This window comes from Neolamprologus brichardi, chromosome 14 (assembly GCF_056152115.1).
Source record: "Neolamprologus brichardi isolate AB-2024 chromosome 14, ASM5615211v1, whole genome shotgun sequence".
NCBI lineage: Eukaryota > Metazoa > Chordata > Actinopteri > Cichliformes > Cichlidae > Neolamprologus > Neolamprologus brichardi.
In genome coordinates this window covers 36,019,574-36,039,375 of record NC_142117.1, presented here as the reverse complement: position 1 = coordinate 36,039,375, position 19,802 = coordinate 36,019,574, and the positions used below count along the sequence as shown (strand labels likewise).

Below are 19,802 nucleotides of genomic sequence, written 5' to 3'. Positions count from 1 at the left end.
AATCTGGCAGCCTGGTTAATGGAAAAGCATACAAAACTTACAGATGCTTCTACTCTAGTGATTCATAATAAAGTTTAAGGGTCACACACGTTATCAGGAAAAACAGCAAACCAGGATACCACCCGGGGAAAACAGGAATGTCGGCAGTAATTCTAATTGGTGCTGAAACATGGAAAAAAACCTGATGTTAAGACTGAAAAAAATCTGTTTCAATCTCTGCCTTGAAAAAACAAAGCATTTACACGGCCAAATCACAACAGCAATCACCTCAAAGTTCTTTATAAGAGCCTACAACGACACAGAGAAAACCACAACAATCAAACAGCCTCTGTGTGCAAACACTTGGTGACAGTGGGAAGTAAAAACTCCCTTTTAACAGGAAGAAACGTCTCTGAGAATATATCCGTGGCCCAAGGTGACAACAGTAAAATGAGCTGCTTGTGTCTAAAATATGAACGCTGTAGTAATTTACAGAACAAAGATTGGACACAAGAGGAGAGAAAGCTGCTAAAACAGAGTGATGCTTTAGAAGCGAAAACTGCAGCCACATCACTGCTGGAGGAAAAGGACAAAATACATCTGAGCCAAGAACAGGATGATATGAGACCTACAGTCAAATATGCTTCCTCGAGTGCGTAAATCCTAGGGATGCAACGATACTCGTATCGATATTGAACCGTTCCATACAGTGCTTTCGGTTCGGTACGCATATGTATCGAACAATACAACATTTTTAATTTATTTTATCAACTTTTCTTCTGACGATGCTGTCTGTGTTGAGCGCTCAGTGGATCTGCGCTCGACAGTGCAGCCTAGGCGGAGTAGTAGAACGCAGATTCACTGAGCGCAGGGCAAGCTAGCGAGACAGAAGTTAAGCTCTCGCTGCAACATGGCAAATTGAACCTCCCCCACCCTCATTCAGATGTGGCGCTTGGAACTATTTTGGTTTTCGTGTGAAGTATGACCCTGAAGGTAAGCGTGTCATGGACAAAAGTAAAACAGTATGTTGGATGTGCCACGCAATGCTCAATTACATTGGTGGGAACTAGTGTGTTAGCGCAGTTAGCTCGTTAACGTGTTGGCCGTCCAGCCCCACGCACGGGGCGATCCGCGGTAGCTCGTTAACGGAGATTTGCCGTGGTGTGGCGTTAACGTCATTTCAGATTAACGCTGACAGCACTAGTGGGAACACTACGAATATGACTGCACATTTACTCCGACATCATCCTAGTGCAAAGACAAGTGAAAGCAGACAAAAACAACAAGCACGCATGCTACAAACTTTACCCGAGTCATTTAGACAGCCGTTAGCACATGATTCTCCTTATGGGGACCTGATATGTTTAATATGCTGCTGAGAATATAGCCCAGAAGAAGCGTATAGTATAGTTTTTATTTTGGAAAGAGACATTTCTCTGTAATAAACTCTATTTTCCAAAGATGAGTGATTTCTCCATCAGATAGATTTATTTTTTTATTACTTTGTTGTTTCAGCAACATTAAATTTAAAAACTACTTTTGAGTTAAAATATATATTTATAATTTTAATAAATGACAAATTAACTAATTAAGGCATGAACATTTTTTTTTGCATCAAAAAAATATCGAACTGTGACACCAAAGTATCGAACCGAACCGTGAATTTTGTGTATCGCTGCACCCCTAGTAAATCCATCCTGTTGTGAAGCATTAAAGGGGTGGAAATCCATCCAATCCCCGCTTAAAATCAACCAGGAATTACTAATATCTATGAGGAGAACTGATAATCACACTGGCATCAATAAAATCCTACCAGCAGAGTTCAAACCAGCCACGCTTACCTGTTAACGTGATGTGTGGCTCGCTCCTGTCACAGAAAGGCAGAGACTCCTGCAGCCTGCAAACAAACAGAGAGAGCGCCGTTAACGCTGGCCGTCACATGTCGTCCTTTTAAATTAGCCAAAACTTATCACTCATCCCACCTGCTCAAAAGGCAGAGTTAAATCTGTCAATGACCGCCACACAGCTCATAATCCTCTTATTAACAACGCTGTCAGACTTTGACAGAGCTCATCATCAGGGTGCAAAAGGTGAGCAGGCCAGCAGTGGCAGTACTTCTGGCTTATTAGTGTTTTATGACGCTAAATTCAATCTCATTCAGTCCTGAAGTCAACAGAGCGGAAAGAGAAGGAAATGACTGCGCAGCACTTTAATGCCACCGAGGAACATGAATGACGTGAAACGAGGCGAAATTAGAGTAAAAGATTTTCAGCAGTTTGTGGGAAATGATGATCAATCTGTTGAAAAGCTGAGGAACCTTGAGTTTATGAAGAAGTGTAACGATGTAGTTCAATATTAACTGTGTTTTCAGCCCTTTCACTTTACACCAGAAAAGCCTTCAGACCTTAAATGTGGGAATATTTCAGACGAGTATGCGTCTAATTGTTTGTGCTCATTTCCTGCTCCATATTTGTATTCTTGGGACTCCATTTGAGAAGATTTCTTGTATCTTATTCTGGGCCTTGGCTCAGCCCCTCAGTTCAGACTTTGCAGGACTGTGGCAGAGTTTACAGTGATGCCCTGATTAAATCTAGCTGACTGTTACTGGGATACATCAAAGATAGCAGACATCAGGTTATACTGGACGCTGCTCATTAGATTCACTGCATTCTTCCTTTAATTCTGGCTTTATAGTGTCTAAGGTTGGAAATCAGCCGATATCTCATGAAACACTGAATCCAGTTGGCAGCACAGGTCAGCTGATCGCAGCCGGAAGATAAAAAAGGATAATGTGATTTATTTCTAGTAATTTTCCCCCCATGCTGCACCGCTACACCTGCCAAACTTTAACCCCCCTTCAGACGTGTCATCGCCCCATGCCAGGGGTTAACGTGGGTCAGAACGTCCACTGGGCTTGCACTAAGTTGACATAAACCATGCACAGGTGTGGACAGGTGCTTCTCTTTCCTTTTACTCCATCTTTCAGCAGATGGAGTCCACATGGCATCACACAAACACACAGTGCAGGCTTTTAGAGAACAGGACGCCATTTGTGTGCACGCAGGAAGGACAAACAAAAGGAGGTCAGCCCTGCAGCTGTTCACACATTCACACCTTACTGTGAGAAAACACACACACACACACACACACACACACACACACACACACACACACACACACACACACACACACACACACAGTGTAATGGAATGGCAGCAGTCAGACGGTCACACCCATGCAGCTCTAGATTACAGTTTATTGAGCTGTTTCTAATCTCTGATTAATGCAACATGCAGCCACCTGCATACGTGGCTGTGCCACCTGGACGGCGTAAGCTGTTGCTAATCATGCACATACATCCCCTCACTAAGCTACAGGTACACGTTGAGCTGGAGTTTCCTCACACTAACATGCAGCTTATTGTCCGATGGTTTTATCTGGGCTCACTTATAGCAGCAGGTTCAAACCAGGTGACTGACCAGAGAGCTGGAGGGATATCAAACAGAGGACATGCAGTGGCCTGGTGTGAATTTGAGCAGCAGTAATATAAAAGCAGGAAAGAGCTGACTGAAAGCCACTCATCAGGTTTGTTTATATAGACCATTTTCATTTTCTCTAATCACACTATAGCACATCGGTGTCCAGTGTATCCCAGTACATCCTCTGATTGGTGTATTCAGGGAGGATTCATCCACAGACTCAGCATCCTAGATTGTATATTTGTAACCTGGATCACAGGTTGATGTTCCAAATGAACATATTAGACCAAAAAATTGGATGGCAGCAAATCATTGGCTGCCCAGTGATTGCACTGAATATTTTCTGCTTTCAGAGACTGACCACAAGTAGTTGCAGTGACCAGCTACCTCCAGTATCAAGCGCAAGGTGACTGCACAGGTGACTCGGCAGGAGGCGAGCTGTCTCCCAACACTCACAGCCTGACTCAGACCGGCTGTAATCACAGGTTTACAAACTGCCATAAATGTCATTTATAAATGCAGAATCCCAACACGTTACAACCCGAATCAGCTGATGAGCCCAACTCGTCTGTGACACGTCTCTTTGAAATAGAAGACTGGACTCAAACGGTTGTTGTTCTCGTTATGTTCCTAGGTAAGAGCAAAGCTCTCATCTCTCATGCCCCTATATAATTTTTCAGTTAAACTGTCGTCCTGCGGGCACTATGTCACTATTTGTGGGGGAATTTCTGTTCAATACCTCTGAGGTTAGCCCGATAAATTAACTTTTGCTGTTCATTCACGGCTGAAGCAACAACAACACGAAGCTCAGCCTGAAAATCCACAAGTTGCTCTCTAAACTTCTGACCGTCTGTCCGCGTCCGTCAGATGAAACAAACACATACGAGTCAGATGACTCGTGCATGAAACGTGTTTGGCAGAAAAATGTGAGAGTAGTTCTGTTTGGTGGCGCCTAATTATTCCCGCTGAGCATGATGACATGTGCTGACAGACAGCTAATGGAGATGCTCACAGGAAAATATGTCAGAACTTCAGGCTAGCTTCACCAGGGTTCGATTTATTTCTTTATCTTTAGTTTAGTTTAAGTCTTTTTAATTCTTATTATACGGGGATTATTTGTCAGAAAACGACGATAGACATTACAATACAAAAACACTTTGTGAAGGCAGTCATGCAGGAATAATTCACTTTTTTTAGTCCAGCTTTTTTCCTTCTTCAGTTTACTAAAATATGTTACTTTAGCTGACTGTAATAAAAGCCATAAAAACAGCATTCATTCACCCAAAGAAACTTTAAATCGTTCTAGGTTAATATTCATGTCTAACCTCAGAATTTACCACCTAATGGGCAGTTTTTCCCACATCTTTATTATAAAAGAAACACAAAGGTAATGCATGCTTCTGAATAGGGCTGCCACGATTACGTCGACTATCAAAATCGTCGACGACTAAATTAATAGTTGACGTGTCGTTTGAAGCTTTGCAAGATCCTGAAAGACGCAGGAATAAATAGTAGGATTTGAGAGTGTAATAACGGACTGAAACAGAAGATGGCAGCACTGCATGTACAAGGATGCCAGCTGCCGTTAAACCCCGAAGAAGAAGAAGCTGTGTCCGGTATCGTAGTTGTGTCCAAATTCGAGGACTCCAACAAACGCGGCCAACAATGTGTCCACCTTTTCCCCAGATTTGAAGGACGGGTCGGGTGTATCCTTCGTGGCCCAACCTATCCCAGAATTCATAGCGCAGCCCAGCCAATTCCAGTTTCCAACAATGGCGGAAGCTACTTAGTTTTAATATTACTCTTTCTGGGTCACAAAATAAACTTTTAAGATATTTTCAGTCGAGAGCATAGCTGTGTAAACTTCAAATATGTGCTTGATTTATCAAGACATCACATATTTGTAAAAGTGCTCCAACGTTTTCAGAGATGAGCTGACCGGGAGTTCAAGGCTCACTAGAGACGGCAAGAACATCGGACTCCCGGCACATCATTTTCAGATCCCCGCAGCCTTTCGCTACTCAGGTTAAACGTGATACATAAGCCACTTAGATAACTTAAAAATGTTAATTTGGCTTTTTTCAGTATTTTATTTGTTCCTGAGTAAATCAGTTTGGCTGAGATTGTCTTTATGTTTTAGTTAGCACATACCGTAAACACTTCAAGCTGTAAGCTAATGATCGTTATATAAGAGCAGATGGATGCTGGTGCTATAAGCTGTACGTTTTACGTCCAATGGATGATGATCTGATTAGTCGACTAATCGCAAAAATAATCGGTGACTAGTCGACTATCAAAAAAATCATTTGTGGCAGCCCTACTTCTGAATGTGGTACTCAAATAAGAACGGCTTTGTGAAAGCAAGACAGTGACGTGATCATTACTGGTAAAAACCAGATCTTTATAAACTAAAACAGAAGTGCTGCTCATTAAAAAACAAAAATGTTCAGCTTCAGATATCAAGGCATTTAACTGTCACTGTAATTGCTGCTTTAACAGCATATACTTTGAACTTTTCATTTAGCATCTGTTGAAGAGCCTGTGCTTAGTCTTATCTAGGGGTGGGGGAAAAAAATCGATACTGTGTAGTATCGTGATATTTTGTTTGCTAATAATGTATCGATACAGGAACAGCAGAAATCGATATTTTGTTACAAAAAAGGTTTTTGTGCTCTGACTTCAGAGCATGTTGATCCTTTTTCTGAGCAAGAATCCTGACATTCCTTCACTGTCCAAATGTGTTTAACTTTTTTTTGGCAGCAATAAACATGACAGTTTACTTATTTTAATTTAAGACATGTTTTATTTTAATTAAGTTTAAAACTTTTTTATTTAATGTAAAATTATATTTTGTTTTAATTTACTTTCAAATTCTTCAGTTGCTGAAGGGGCTGCATAGTTTTCATAAACTGCATAGTTCAGAATAGCTATAATTGTACCAGATGGTTGATTCAGTTAAGTTGGACTAGACTGTAATACAAACCGTTCAGTTTGTCAACAATCAAACTGAAATGAGAGAAAGACTGAGTGTGAGACTTTGATATTAGAGAAAATGAATATTGATAAAGTTTACCTTTATGTACAGAATCTGAATATCGCAAAATATTTTAAAAAATTGCAATAATATTGTATCGTGCATTAAGTATTGTGATAATATCGTATTGTGGGATGTATGGTGATTCCCACCTCTAGTCTTATCAGGATTTAATAAACACTTAAGTCTAACCTGTACCTGTAGATTCTGAGTTAGTGCACTTCTAAGTATAAAACTGTGTCTTCAGCATAGCAATGCACAGGTCTCAGTGGTCCCAGGTCACGTGCACGGTGAATAGGACAGGGTACTGACCCCTGTGTAATGCCTTTTGTTTATAAAATTGTCAGAGAGTAACTGAAATAAGCACAGACTGCTGTTAGGAAGGTAAAGTGAATGCTTTGCCTTCATAACACATGTGCTTTTTCACTCCCAATGGCAAATTAATCACCAAGAAAAATCCTAGAAATTGGCGTGAAAATCTAATGACAGCACTGAAATTTACAGCTCTACCCAGGAAATTTAAGAGCCCACTTGTGATAAGCTGGGAGTGACAGACACGTCTCACTATTTCCTAAATCTTGTGCCTCACCAAAGGAAGCCTTCTGTGTATGTGGGAAAGAAAACAGGCTGGAGAGAAAGAGATAGGGTGCATGTGGAGGGCAAGCTGACACACTTGACTGGCCATATTTAAAATTTGTAGAGTGTGTTGGCGAGAGAAGAGGGTGTTGTTCCTGCCTTTCTGTTGAAACTGAGGTGAGAACTCAGTTTGAAACGTCCCCCTGAGGAAGGGACAAGATGGGTGAGAGGGAGAGAAAATGAGTGAGCTGGCTCTTGGCCTGAGAGCGATAAGAAGAAATAAACCAGGACAGAGAGTAAATAAGACTCAGTAACAGGCACAGATAAAGCATAAAAACAGCCTCCCTGACCGCAGGCAGCACGGGGAGCTTTCTTAATTTCATACTTACAGCTAATAAGTGATATTCTCCCAAGAATATTGAATAATATTCTGGAAAAAAAATGTCTCCTGTACTCAAAGTGCCAATTGCTGCCATGAGCATATGAGCCAATCATGCTTTGTGCGGTCGAGGTTTTTAGCATTTCAGTTGCTCGTTGGTAGAAAAACCCACTTGTTATAAAGATGTAGCTAATGTACTGAGCGTGAAAGTGAAGCTGTGGGACTGCTGGCTGAGCTGTGGGTATGACGGAAACACTAAGAACATGAGTGCAAGCTGTGGAGCGTCCTCTGAACGGTGGCTTGTTTCAGACACTCAGGTGGGGAGCTATAGGAGACCCCGGAGCAGACTCAGGACACACTGGAGAGATTTTGTCTCTTAGGTGGATCGGGAACCCCTCATATCTCCCAGGAGACATCCCCAATGAGATCCCTGAACCAACTGAGCTGCCTTGTCTGAACGTGGAGGAGCAGCAGCTCGAATAACTGAGCTCCTCACCGTATCTCTGAGCCCAGACACTCTTAACAAGAAGCTCACATCCACCACTTTTTTCCGGTCACTACCCACAGCTCGTGGATCTATGTGAGGGTAGAGCCACAGAGGTTTAAAAGTTCACGTATCCTTACATGATGTTCTCTGTAGAAATTAAAGATGAAACTTCTCCTGCTCTCATTTGAAATAAGCTCTTATTGTGCTTTAAATGTGAAAACAAGGAGAACATCCCTCAGGCCAAAATAGCAAAGATATAACTACAGGATGAGAGCAAGAAAGAAACTTCCTCTATTTGACAGGAGGAGAGATGGAGGGGTATTTATAGCTAATAACATTATAGTTGCTTCACTGGTTACTTCAGATAGACTGAAGGAGAGGAGAGAACGAGGGAAAAGAGGGCGAAGAGGACGAAAGGAATACACGAGGACATGGTGTACAGAGAAAAGCGTGAAGAAGGAGAAAAAATGAAGATGGAGAGGAGATAAATAAAAGATAAAAAAGCTGAAGAAGATATGAAGAGTATGGGAGAAGGAAAGAGATGGTGGGAGAGGACTTTGTGTATTTGGAAGTTTTGTCTGGGTGGTATCTGCAGGAATAATATCATGATGACGGCATTTAGAAATATCAGGACGATTTCATGATTGGAACTCCCCCTGCTTCCAACTCAGAAACAGTTTGCTGTTAAAGTCTCTGCAGAGGCTGACCGACGTCTGCAAACATCCACCGTGCTGCAACGGGCGAACATTTCCAGTACCGATTGCAGATTGCAGATTATTCCGTCTATAAAATGTCAGAAAACACTTCTCCGAGCTCAGTGTTTTATCTTCCAGCTGCCTACTGCGTCAAACTAAACAATAAAACGTGGAGAGCGAGTTTAATAATATTTGTTCAATTTTATCGCACGTTAAGGACGCGGTAAACCCAAAAAGTTGGCAGAACCTGTGATAAAACATCAAGGAAACTGACTGTCAGTCGTTTTGAGCTTTTAATAATTTTAAGTAAAGAAAATACTGGAAACATACAAAGAAAAGCTGTTGGTGTAAAACCTCCAACCTGCTGTAGCGTTACTCTCCTCCATGCTACGTTAGCCTCCCGCTAACAGAGAACATCATAAAACAGATCAGCACATGGATCAGGAGACATGGGTCGTGTCCAAATTCATGGGCTGCATCCTCCTGAGGACCCGGCCTTCGCGGTCTACGTGGGCCGGGTCCTCAGAAGGTCAGGTAGGCCGGAAGTAAACGGCCGTGAAATTGGACGGTCTAGCCTTCTGATTAGCGTCACCGCTGTCTCGGTGGAGTTTAATAAACTCAGCCGTCAGCTCCTTGCTATCTAAAATATAACAGGACACTGGCGTAAATTCTCGACTGTCTCATACTTCTGTTTAATCAGTTTTCTGTTTGACGTTTAGTCAGCTGTGTAAAAATCAAGGAGGAACCCACCTGGGGGATTAATAAAGTTTTATTTTATCTAATCAAATAACTTTAATCTCAGCCAAACCGATTTACTCACGAACAAACAAAACACTGAAAAAAGCCCAACACTAACATTTTTAGGTTGTCTAAGTGACTTATATATTACGTTTAACCCGAGCAGCGAAAGTCGAGCCGCCATTGTTGGAAACTGGAGTTTGGCTGGGCCGCACTATGAATTCTGGGATATGATAGGCCACGAAGGACACACCCGACCCGTCCTTCAAATTCGGGGAAAAGGGGGACACATTTGTCGGCTGCATTCGGAGGAGTCTACAAATTTGGACAGCCTTCGGCGCGTCGCTGTGACGTAATCGGTCTACAAATGCAGCCTCAGGAGGATGCAGCCCATGAATTTGGACACGACCATGATGTCACATCTGTGTCTTTGGTCTTGGTGTCTTTAGATTAATTTATTAATATTAGTTTTAAGAGATGAGGTCAAATCATTTTCTTTGACTAAATTATTTTTATTATTAAAAGTTCTTGGACATGCTTTGACTGTGGACTTATGGACCCCTGCAGGTGTAACACCTTTATTCAGCTATAAGTGTGAACTGAGCCTGAAGTTTATATGAACTTGTGCAGACGTGCTGCACAGCCCTCTCAGCCGAGGTCACCTCTCAGGCACGTCACAAACAACCATCGCATTCATCTCCTAGCAATCCAACAAAACACATGTGATCACATGACGATGTAATCCACAGTCACACCGTGGTCTCTCCTGGGGGGTGTAAGGCTACAGGGTGTGAATGCAATACCTCAACAGGGAACTATTCACACACACGTATGGACACACACACACACACACACACACACACACACACACACGGAGTCTCTGTGTTGCTCTTCTATCTGTTTATGGTTCTTTTGTCTCTCTCACTCAGTGTGTTGCTGCAAGGTGTGGTTGGTCACAATGAGTGGGTGGTTCCTCCACCATATGGTCCCTGGACACACACATGATTACACGCACACACACACACACACAAACATAGGACACGAGCTCTAAAGAAGTGGTGATTCGGCCTTGACTGTATCTTCACTTGCAGAAGTCCTTCGTGGTATTTTCGTGTTACGTCTGTTTGTTGTCTGTTTCAGACAGAAAACTGTGAATGATGTTGTATTAAATTATTATAATGATTTTATCTGTTAATCTTTAGTACCACAAAAAAGCCTTTATTTAAAAGACCAGCTAAAATAAAATAACTGTTTTACATGGTCATTCCATGGTCATGTCATTTCATTTTCACAGTTTTTTTTTTACATTTTATTGTCTTTTTACAGTGTTTATTATTTTATGTATAAACCATTTTAAATTTGACTTTATTTCTTTGATGTTTTGTCTTTTTGATGTATTTCAAATGACTTATTATTACATGTTGTTATCATCTTGCTGTGAAGCTCTCTTGCGAGAAAAGTATCAAGCACAGTCTGACCGACGGGTAAACGGTCTACGATTTGGATCCAGAAGCCTGAGGGACTGATAAGGACAGGAGGGATATTTGGGGTTTTAAGCTGTGGTTCAGATAAAGAAGCACTTGTGATGTGAAACACTACTTCTGAACACAAGTGCCAAAGAGCTTATGGTCTTCAAGGACACATAAAGAAGTGGTCATGTGACAGCACGTGCTAACATGCTGTATTATGTTAGAGCAGCAGGTTGCTCCTGAGCTGTCTTCAAAAACAGGGTCAGCTTAAAACAGCAGGTCTCTGTCTTAGTGCAGGAAACTCAGTGCTGACAGCAAATAAATGAAATCACTGATGTTGCTCCTGAATGGCTCCACCTGCGACAGCTTCTGCCTCTCCTGGGGTGAGGGCTCTGATCAGGCCGTGTGGCGACTCCAGGTTTAATGAAACTGATCTGAAGCAGTGGAATATTTCAACATTATAATTACATCCACAATATTAAAGCCATCTTTTGATCCTGAACCATACTATTAACGGCTTAGAGGTGCACCATCACCCTTCCTTTCATCTGCCTCCACATCAACAAAGTGGATAAAATACTTAAGAAAAAAAAGAATTGAGCGAGGCTCACAGCTTTCATCTGGATTCAGCCAGTCAGCCTGTTACGTGGAGAGAAAAGGAGCGTGCTGTCGGGGTTCGTCTAGACGGCGTGCTCAGCAGCTCCAGCAGCCTTCCAGGCAGACAGGCTATCCATTATTCAGCTGCTGGCAGGCTTCTGGTGCTCCACAGCCAGTATTACTATTTATGCTGGTACAGTTTGTGAGTTAGTGTCTCAGAAAAATACTGTATGCAAGTTAACAAGTAATTAACTTCAGTGCTGATTGTAGAAAATCTGCCTGAATTCATATCTGCAGCTAATTATGTTCCATCAATAGCTCAGAAGTCATTTAAATCGTGCTCTATCTCCTCCCAGGCTTTTCTATTCATCACACCAGCCAGGTAATGCTAGCAACACTGCTGAGTCTGCACAAATCTGACAGTAAAGATGGAGATTAACACTTATTCACTGTTTCACAATCACACAACCAGAAACCGGGTCAAAGGTAGCCTGTTTTTGTCCATCCAGCAGCCGGGGCTGGGTGATCCATCCATGTTTTAAAACATCCCACATAAAATTAAAGTTGTAGGTCTTCTTTGTGAATGAGTTTATTTCCAGTTTATCTCACAATAACATGTTAGTCTGGATCCAAAACAACAAATTACAACACAAACTAACCAACCAGACGGCTGGAAGTAAAATGACAGTTATTGTCAATAGAGTCTGAACTTGAACTTCTTACCTTTACCTTAGTGGGTTTGGGTTAACTGTAGAGCTGGGTGATATGAGATTTTTTCATATCACGATATGTTTTTTTCATTTCAGGCGATAACGATATATATCACGATATAAGCCAAATAACTATATTTGTAAGATTTAAATGTGCCGTTGCTCACAAGTTAAATGTGAAATAATCAGCAGCTTGTTTTGATTTAAATATTTATTTCCCACAATAAGTTCAACAGGGTAGATGTACTTAAGGAACATGAGACTTTTTCAGATAAATAAAGGCAAATATTGCAAACTACACAAAAGGCAGCCGCTAAAGCGTTTAAGTTTCAAAACAGAACAAACAAAACAGACTAAATTGTCAATTCCACTTAGAAACAAAATATTAATTCTAAAAATAAATCTTAGTTTGTTTTACATAAGAACAGACAAAATTGACTAACTTTTGTCAATATCAAATAAACTGAGAACTAAAAGGAAATTCTCAATCTCTCCTTGTTGTATAGCTTAGCTTTTCAAACAGTTGTAACAGTTACTTTAGTCTGACAAAAGCCGAATGACAAATTAGCGCTTCCAGTCAGAGATTGAGCACTGGTTTATTGTATTTCCAGACTTGCTTTCGGCACAATTTACAGTGAGCGCTACTCTGTTTGACTTGAAATAGCCGAAATACCTTCACACTACGGAACTTCTGTGGCTCTTCCGTTCGACAATCTCTCCGGCATTGGAACCATCATCTGTTTTCTCTTCGGTAACCTTCAGTCACGCTCTCGGTTGATTTTTCTCTAGTCGGCACACTCATTTCCTCCATTACCCGGGCGGCACGGCGGCTGGCTGCTTCCCAAAACAAATACACATGTGCGGCTTGGCACTTGTGCTGTACGTAACAAGTCACGTGACGTGACACTGCAGCCGTGATTGGTTCGGCTCTGCACTATTGAATTTGGATTGGCTGTTCTTTTTTTTTTTTTTTTTTTTTAAGAGGACAAGCGAGATGAGGCCTATCGCAATAGTTTAACTTTTCTATTGAGAAAAAGTTATTTCGCAATACATATCGTTATCGTTCTATCGCCCAGCTCTAGTTAACCGGTGATTCTAAATTGCCCACAGGTGTGAATGTGACAGCGAGTTGTCTGTGTATGTGGCCATGTCCACACTAATATGTTTTCGTTTGAAAACGCATCGTTTTCTCTCCATTTTGGCCTCTCGTCCACACTGAGACGGCGTTTTGGGTCTAGGAAAACACAGCGTTTTGAAAATGCTCTCCAAAACACTTACATTTTAAAACGCAGTTTTCGTGTCGCAATGTGGACAGCGAACGCGGAGACTTTTCGAAAACGATGACACGTTTTAGTCATGTGATGCAGTCATGTGACCAATTAAGCCAAGATAGCGGAGGGCATTATACCGCAGTTGTTTTGTTTGCTCTCAGTTTTGACAGCCCTATTAAAGATTCATATCCGTCTGTACATGCTCCAGATAGCTTTTCTTCAAATTCTTTAATTCTCACTCGCTTTTGCAACTTTGTACTTCTGTGTTACTCGCAGCAACAACTCCACCTCACTGTTAGCCCATTTAAAAAACTCGGTGCTTTTCCTCGACATTTTGCCGCGACGTTTCAAAGAGCCGGAAAGTAAATAAGCGACAGACAGAAATGAGGCCGGCCGAATCTCCTTGCGTTTCACACTTGCACAGAACTGGAACGTAAGCGTTTTCGGCCGTTTCAATGTGGACGCACAACTCTGTGAAAACAACTGAAAACACTAGTGTGGACTCGGAGCGTTTTCAGACGAAAACGCCGTTTTCAAATCTATCCGGGCTAGTGTGGACGGAGCCTGTGTGTTAGCCCTGTGACAGACTGATGACCTGTCCAGGGTGTACCCTGCCTCTCGCTCTAAGACAGCTGGGATAGCTGGAGCATGAATTGGATAAGCGGAAGAGAGTGAATGGATGGTCCGATGGTTACGAGCTATGGCTAGCAACTAAAAACGTGGCTGGGCTCTCCATTAGAGAGAGTGAAGAGTTCAGTCTTTGCCTCCTCGATACTTCTTAGGTCAGGCGTTTTTGGCATGTCTAACTGGGAGGAGGACCCAGGGCTAGATTCAGGGCAGCCTGGAGATATTACATACAGGGCTGGACTGGAACAAAAAATAGGCCCAGGCATTTTGACTAGAGACCGGCCCACCAGGTATTATAAGAAAAGCCATAAAGCCTTTGAATGAAAACAAATGCTGTTGTGACAGTGATGTACGCTGTCCTGTTGGTATATGTATAATTTCTATACATTTTACATCAGATGAAAAGTTTGGTCGTAAGACTCAGATAATTATTTTTTAAAACCTTTCTGTGTGGTTTGTTTCTGGTAGAATAAGAGACTTGCATTGTAGGTCAACAAGTCTAATTCACTCAGAGTCAAACAAACCATCTCTGGGGTTAAAAATAACTTCAATGACAGGTGAGACAGAGCCAAAAGACACACACACACACAAACACAAACACACATACGGCCCTCAATCTCCTGAAGAGGCCGAGCCCAAAGCCACAGGAGCCAAATGGGTCATTAAGTCCACCCAGCTTTCCTCGCTCCCGTCAGGCTGTCGAGGTGTCAAAGCCACAACCGGGTGGCCTCCTGCTTCACATGGGGCCATTAAAACATTTCAGACACACCCCTAATTTCCATAGCAACCACTGCCTTGCCATCACCCCTTCAACAACAATGTCGTGTTCATCACAGCTTTCTTCCACTGGTAGAGGAGCACTTTCACACCACTACACTCGATCTACGCTGACTCGTATTTAGCTCTCCGGCTCAGTTATCGGCCTCACCTTTTCTTCACACAAGGAAACCAGAGAGAGCAAAGTGACAACCCCGCTAACATCAACTAACACCAAGCTCAGCTACGTGACATTTGTGTCGATGGTCACAGAGACAAATTAGGACATCACAAAGTCATAAAATTTCTCACCTTTTTATGACTAAGAGGCACAACACCTGGCTCCCTAAACAACCGTTTTTTCCGTCAAGAAGGAGGCGTTTGCTATGAAATGAGACAGCATGACATTCGTTTACGATCACTTCAATGATACATCAGTCCAGGAGCTCAGAGAATCACAAATGTACTAAATCCAGTAATTACATTACAATTGCATTTATGTCATGCTGGGTGGGAACATCAAACAAGCACACTTCTTTCATCCTGCGCTACAATCAGCTGATTTCAGTTTGTGTGTGGGAGGAGTTAAATGGTGGAGCGAAGTAGAACTTGTCAGCGTCTCCATCCCAGCAGCCAGACAGGTAACAGACTGATGGGCAGTCAGGCTTGCAGCCTCCATGTTTCTACAGTAGAATCACCATGACGACCACTTTAAAGAGCCTTTGGGCTGGTTTTGATGCTTTGTGTAAACATTGAAATAAATACCGGATGTGTACTCTCGTTAGGACATCAGCACAGGGATTGTTGGTGTGTGGGACTGTAGCTTATGGTTTATGTCATTAACTGGTAATTATGTAACAATGTGTTTCAGGTCATTTTACAAAGTAACAAGAAAATAAATGTAACAAACTGGTTTTATTCTGGGCAATTAAGCAACGTACTGCATTACTTTTAGGAAAAATAATTACTTTTTATGGATACTTTAACTAAAAAAGTAATGTTCCTCCCACAAGTAACTAGTTGCAACTGCTGGGAAAACTGGGACTTGGGCAAAGGGACTGTGGTGACGTCACTGTTTTTGTGCCACGCATCCATAACGGCACATATCATGTTTTGTGCATGCTAAATACGATACCTACAGTTTTTAAAAATCCAAAAACACTGAGGTGAAACTTTAGCTTTAGCACTGAAGGGCAGAAAGTTGTTTGTCCATCCTTTTAATTCAAAGTTGCCTCAAATGTCAAATAAAAGTTACAGCACCCTCGTCCGCCTCTAATCAATAATATGCAGCAACCAAGAGCCACATATCCTCTCTTCCAAAATCATAAATGGCGAGAGAACCCCCCCCCCCCCCAGAAACAGGAGTAGTGCTCTGATTTCTGCTGAGCCACCTAGAAACAGGAGCTTCAAACAGAACACAGTGAACATGCTGAAATCTAGAAGGATGTTTCGCTTCATTAAAGGCAGAGCAGCTGATGCATAAGCACAGTTAGGTAGCACTATTAACTTGTGAAAACTTGCCTATAATCTTCCCCAAATATTCTTGATTCCCCAAACGAGAGCAGAAAAAGACATTTCAGAGAGAAGAGAGCAGCATGTGTCACTCTGTTCTTTGATGTGCATTACAGAAATGACAAAGTAGAATTTCCTGTATTCATTCATTTCTTTGTCATCAGTTCTCCAGTACAGACAGGCTGATAATAGGTGAACTGGGAGGAAACTGGTGCAGAGGCACTCATAAAAACAGTGTTGTTATTTTTTTCAAGGTTCAGTAGGAAAGAAATTTGAACTACTGGGATGAGTAACTCATTACAAACATACAAGCTCATTTTCATCAAAACGCGACATCCTCATAGTTATTTCTTATAAGCCTTCATGTTTTTTCTTCTCATAAATGTAAGTCTTTTCTGCGCATGAAAGTTCAGTAAGCCGGTGATTCTGAACTTCCATGGATGTGAATGCGAGCGTGAGTGATCGTCTGTGTCTCTGTGTTAGACCTATCGTGGGTGTACCTTGCCTTTAGCCCTATGACAGCTGGGACAGGCTCCAGCACCCTAACGACCATGTTAATAAAATCCATGGATGGAAATTTGATAGTTTTTTCTCATGAATTTACAACTTTAATCTAGAGATTTTTTTCCCTCAGAATTTAATAGCCTCACTTAATGTTTTATTTTATTTTTTAAAAAGAATTTTTAAACCTTCAATGACCCAAATACACCATCATGCCCTAGCTACAACCTTTTTCCCTTTCGGCTGCTCCCTTAAGCGGAATTTACGGTTCAGCACGGAGACCACATTTGCAATCCACTGAGCCATAAATTCTCCGCAGGTAAACAGGGATGGCCCATCTACCTGCATAGAGGTCAGTGGTCAGAGGGAGGCAGTGCACAAAAATATGTAGTAAAACTGGTCTGGTACCCACTCTTGCTTGTGCTATTGTTGTTTTATGTGTAATTTGTTCATGCAGAAGTAAAGCTATGGAAAAAAATCTAAGGTTTGACAGCAGTGATGTGATCACACTGTGCCTGCACAGTGAAGGAAAAAACATAAAAATGCAACCGTTAAAAATCCATAGAACATATCAATACAGTGATCAACAGAGATTCAATCATCTGAAGTCCAAAGTTTAAATGACTTTTGTAGATTAAAGAATGCCTGAGATCAAGCCCCCCCCCCAAAAAAAAAGCATCATGCTGCACATTTTCATAACATTTGTTCTATGAAAATTTGGCAGCACAAATTATAACAGAAGAAGAAGAAACAATCTAACAGCATATACCGTGCTTAATGTTTTCCACTGGTGCACTCAGTTACTATCATCTCCAGCTACAACATTAAAGGGATGTACACATTAATAAGTCAATAATTGTGATCCCACCACACATGTGATTCCACATAATGTGTATGTCTACTTTAGTACATGTCCTTGAATGCCCAACTGTGTAATTTTGACTTAAGTAAAAATGAAATACTTCTATCACTTCTTTCTAAATCAGTTATTACGTACTAAACAACCTTCAGAGAAACTTTTCATCTGTGTTTGGACTCACTGCTGCACATCAGTGTGAAATATTTTGTGTTTTCTGCCAGATTTGTCTCCTGCATTTATTTCTGATGATATATTCTGATTTCCCGTGGTCCCCCGTGTGCCTTGCTCTTGGTCTCCACATGTGCCACCCCGTGGAAAAAACCCTGGAAACGCCCCTGCCGGTGTAATAAAATAATAATCATACCACCCACTCCTCAGACTGTTATAAGCTCTGATATTTGTGCGGGTTTTATGTGCCTGCAGGTTCCGGGGCGTTAATATAGAGGTGCAGTGGACAGAATAAGGAGATAACAGTGCGCTCCCAGCCTACAGTAATCATTAACCCCTTCTATTCTCACGCAAATGAGCTCCCAGCGCACCATGCCCGACTGAGAATGGAGATGCAGGGCTAATTCAGAGATAAAGTCCAAAGGTTCACTCACCACTTGTCCGGTCGTAAATGTAAATCCCACAGTGCCTGCGTGGTAATTTCCGACACCGGGACACCACGTCTCCTGTAGTGGGAAAACTCCGCTACCCTGTCGGCTCAGCCCTGCTGTGCTCCGTCTCCCTCCTGGCTGCTTTTTTAACAGTAAACTTGCCGAACCCAGCCTATTGTTAGCGAGGCGCAGAGAAGGCTGCTGCACAGAAACGCCCGCCTCCTCCAGCGCCATTGGACCCCGTTCAGCCTCTCTCTCCTCCGATTGGCTGAGCCAGATGTCCCCTAGAATCCAGGGCGGGTCGTAGCGCCCCGGTTCAGAGCGCGCCGTGGTGCATTCACAACACTAAAAAATAGTGAGAAATTTTACCTTTCGTTGGGTACTGGCTCCCGGCGTTGCTTTCATGTTTGACACTGACAGTAGATCGTGAAAGCAGAAAGAATAAGGAATTTATGTAACCATGAATAAGACCTGATTATTAAGACACAGATATGGGAGCAGTCTGTGCCAGTCAGCTAAAAATGCAAGTCAAATCGTTTTATCTACGAAACATATTTAAACACAAGTAACGGAAAGATTTTTACTTTATCATATCATTTTGATAAATGTTTTATTTTATTAAGATTATTTGTACATGTAACATGTAACAGTTAGCTAACTGTTACATGTTACATGTTACATAGCTATTTAAGATGTCTTATGTTATCTGAAATAAAAAAATACCATCTGACTCATTTTAATTATTAAATTAAATTAAAAGTAAGTTTAATGTTTTTAATGTTTCTTTTAACAATGAAAACAGTTAACAGAAAATAGCTGTTAAAACAAATAAATCAATTATTTGATGATACAGACTTACTGGGGTAAACGACATGGTAAACAAAGAACATGCTTGGGAAATTAACTTAATGAAGAGGGGAAAATAAAAGAAACCTATGAAACAATAAATATAACAAATAGATTATATCTCCAGAACTTTCATTTGCATGTATGACATAATTAGATTAAAAATATATAATTTTGTAATCAATTTTTTTCAAAGTAAATAATTAAACAGGTTATTCTACGTACTGTTGCCTCATTAAGTGGGTCCAGGGTACAAAATTGGGGAGCCTAAGAAAAGTTGTAACGCTCTATAAAAATATGCTGTGTCTATAATAACTGGACGAACGTCTATAACTGCTCCTTCTCATTTAAAACCTGAGATAGAAAAAAGCCTAAATTTAAGAAGCTGTTGAGCCGTTTTAAGAATCTGAAGATAAAATTATATTATTTTATCTTTCCTCCTCTGGTAAACTCAAATTAAACATGTAGAGAAACACTTTTTCTGGTTTTACTTTATGGGGAAAAAACAGAAGAAAAAAGAATTTACAATAAATTTGATGTCAGTTCCATCCAATCACATATCATGTCAGGTTAAATGAGCCACAATTACATGAAAAGAAGAATGGGATGGCGCCATCTAGTGGAGAGAGGCTGTTCAAGCCTCACGGTGGAAATGAGGAACGCACATAAACTCAAACGGGCAAACGGC

General features: G+C 41.4%; 1 protein-coding gene across 6 annotated transcripts in view; it reads right to left on the bottom strand.

Moving 5' to 3' along the window:
- Positions 1-18,430, bottom strand: part of pak1 (p21 protein (Cdc42/Rac)-activated kinase 1) — a 74,736-nt gene extending 56,306 nt beyond the window's left edge. For 4 of the 6 annotated variants that reach the window (XM_087851244.1, XM_087851240.1, XM_087851243.1 and 1 more), the window contains exons 1-2: positions 18,272-18,411; positions 1,821-1,876 (exon numbers count right to left, since the gene is read on the bottom strand). The gene's annotated coding sequence lies outside the window, so the exon portion shown is untranslated. Of the gene's footprint in view, positions 1-1,820; positions 1,877-18,271 lie in introns of all 6 variants that reach the window. The other 2 variants (XM_087851246.1, XM_087851242.1) reach the window with 2 other exon arrangements.
- Positions 18,431-19,802: the final 1,372 nt, after the last annotated feature.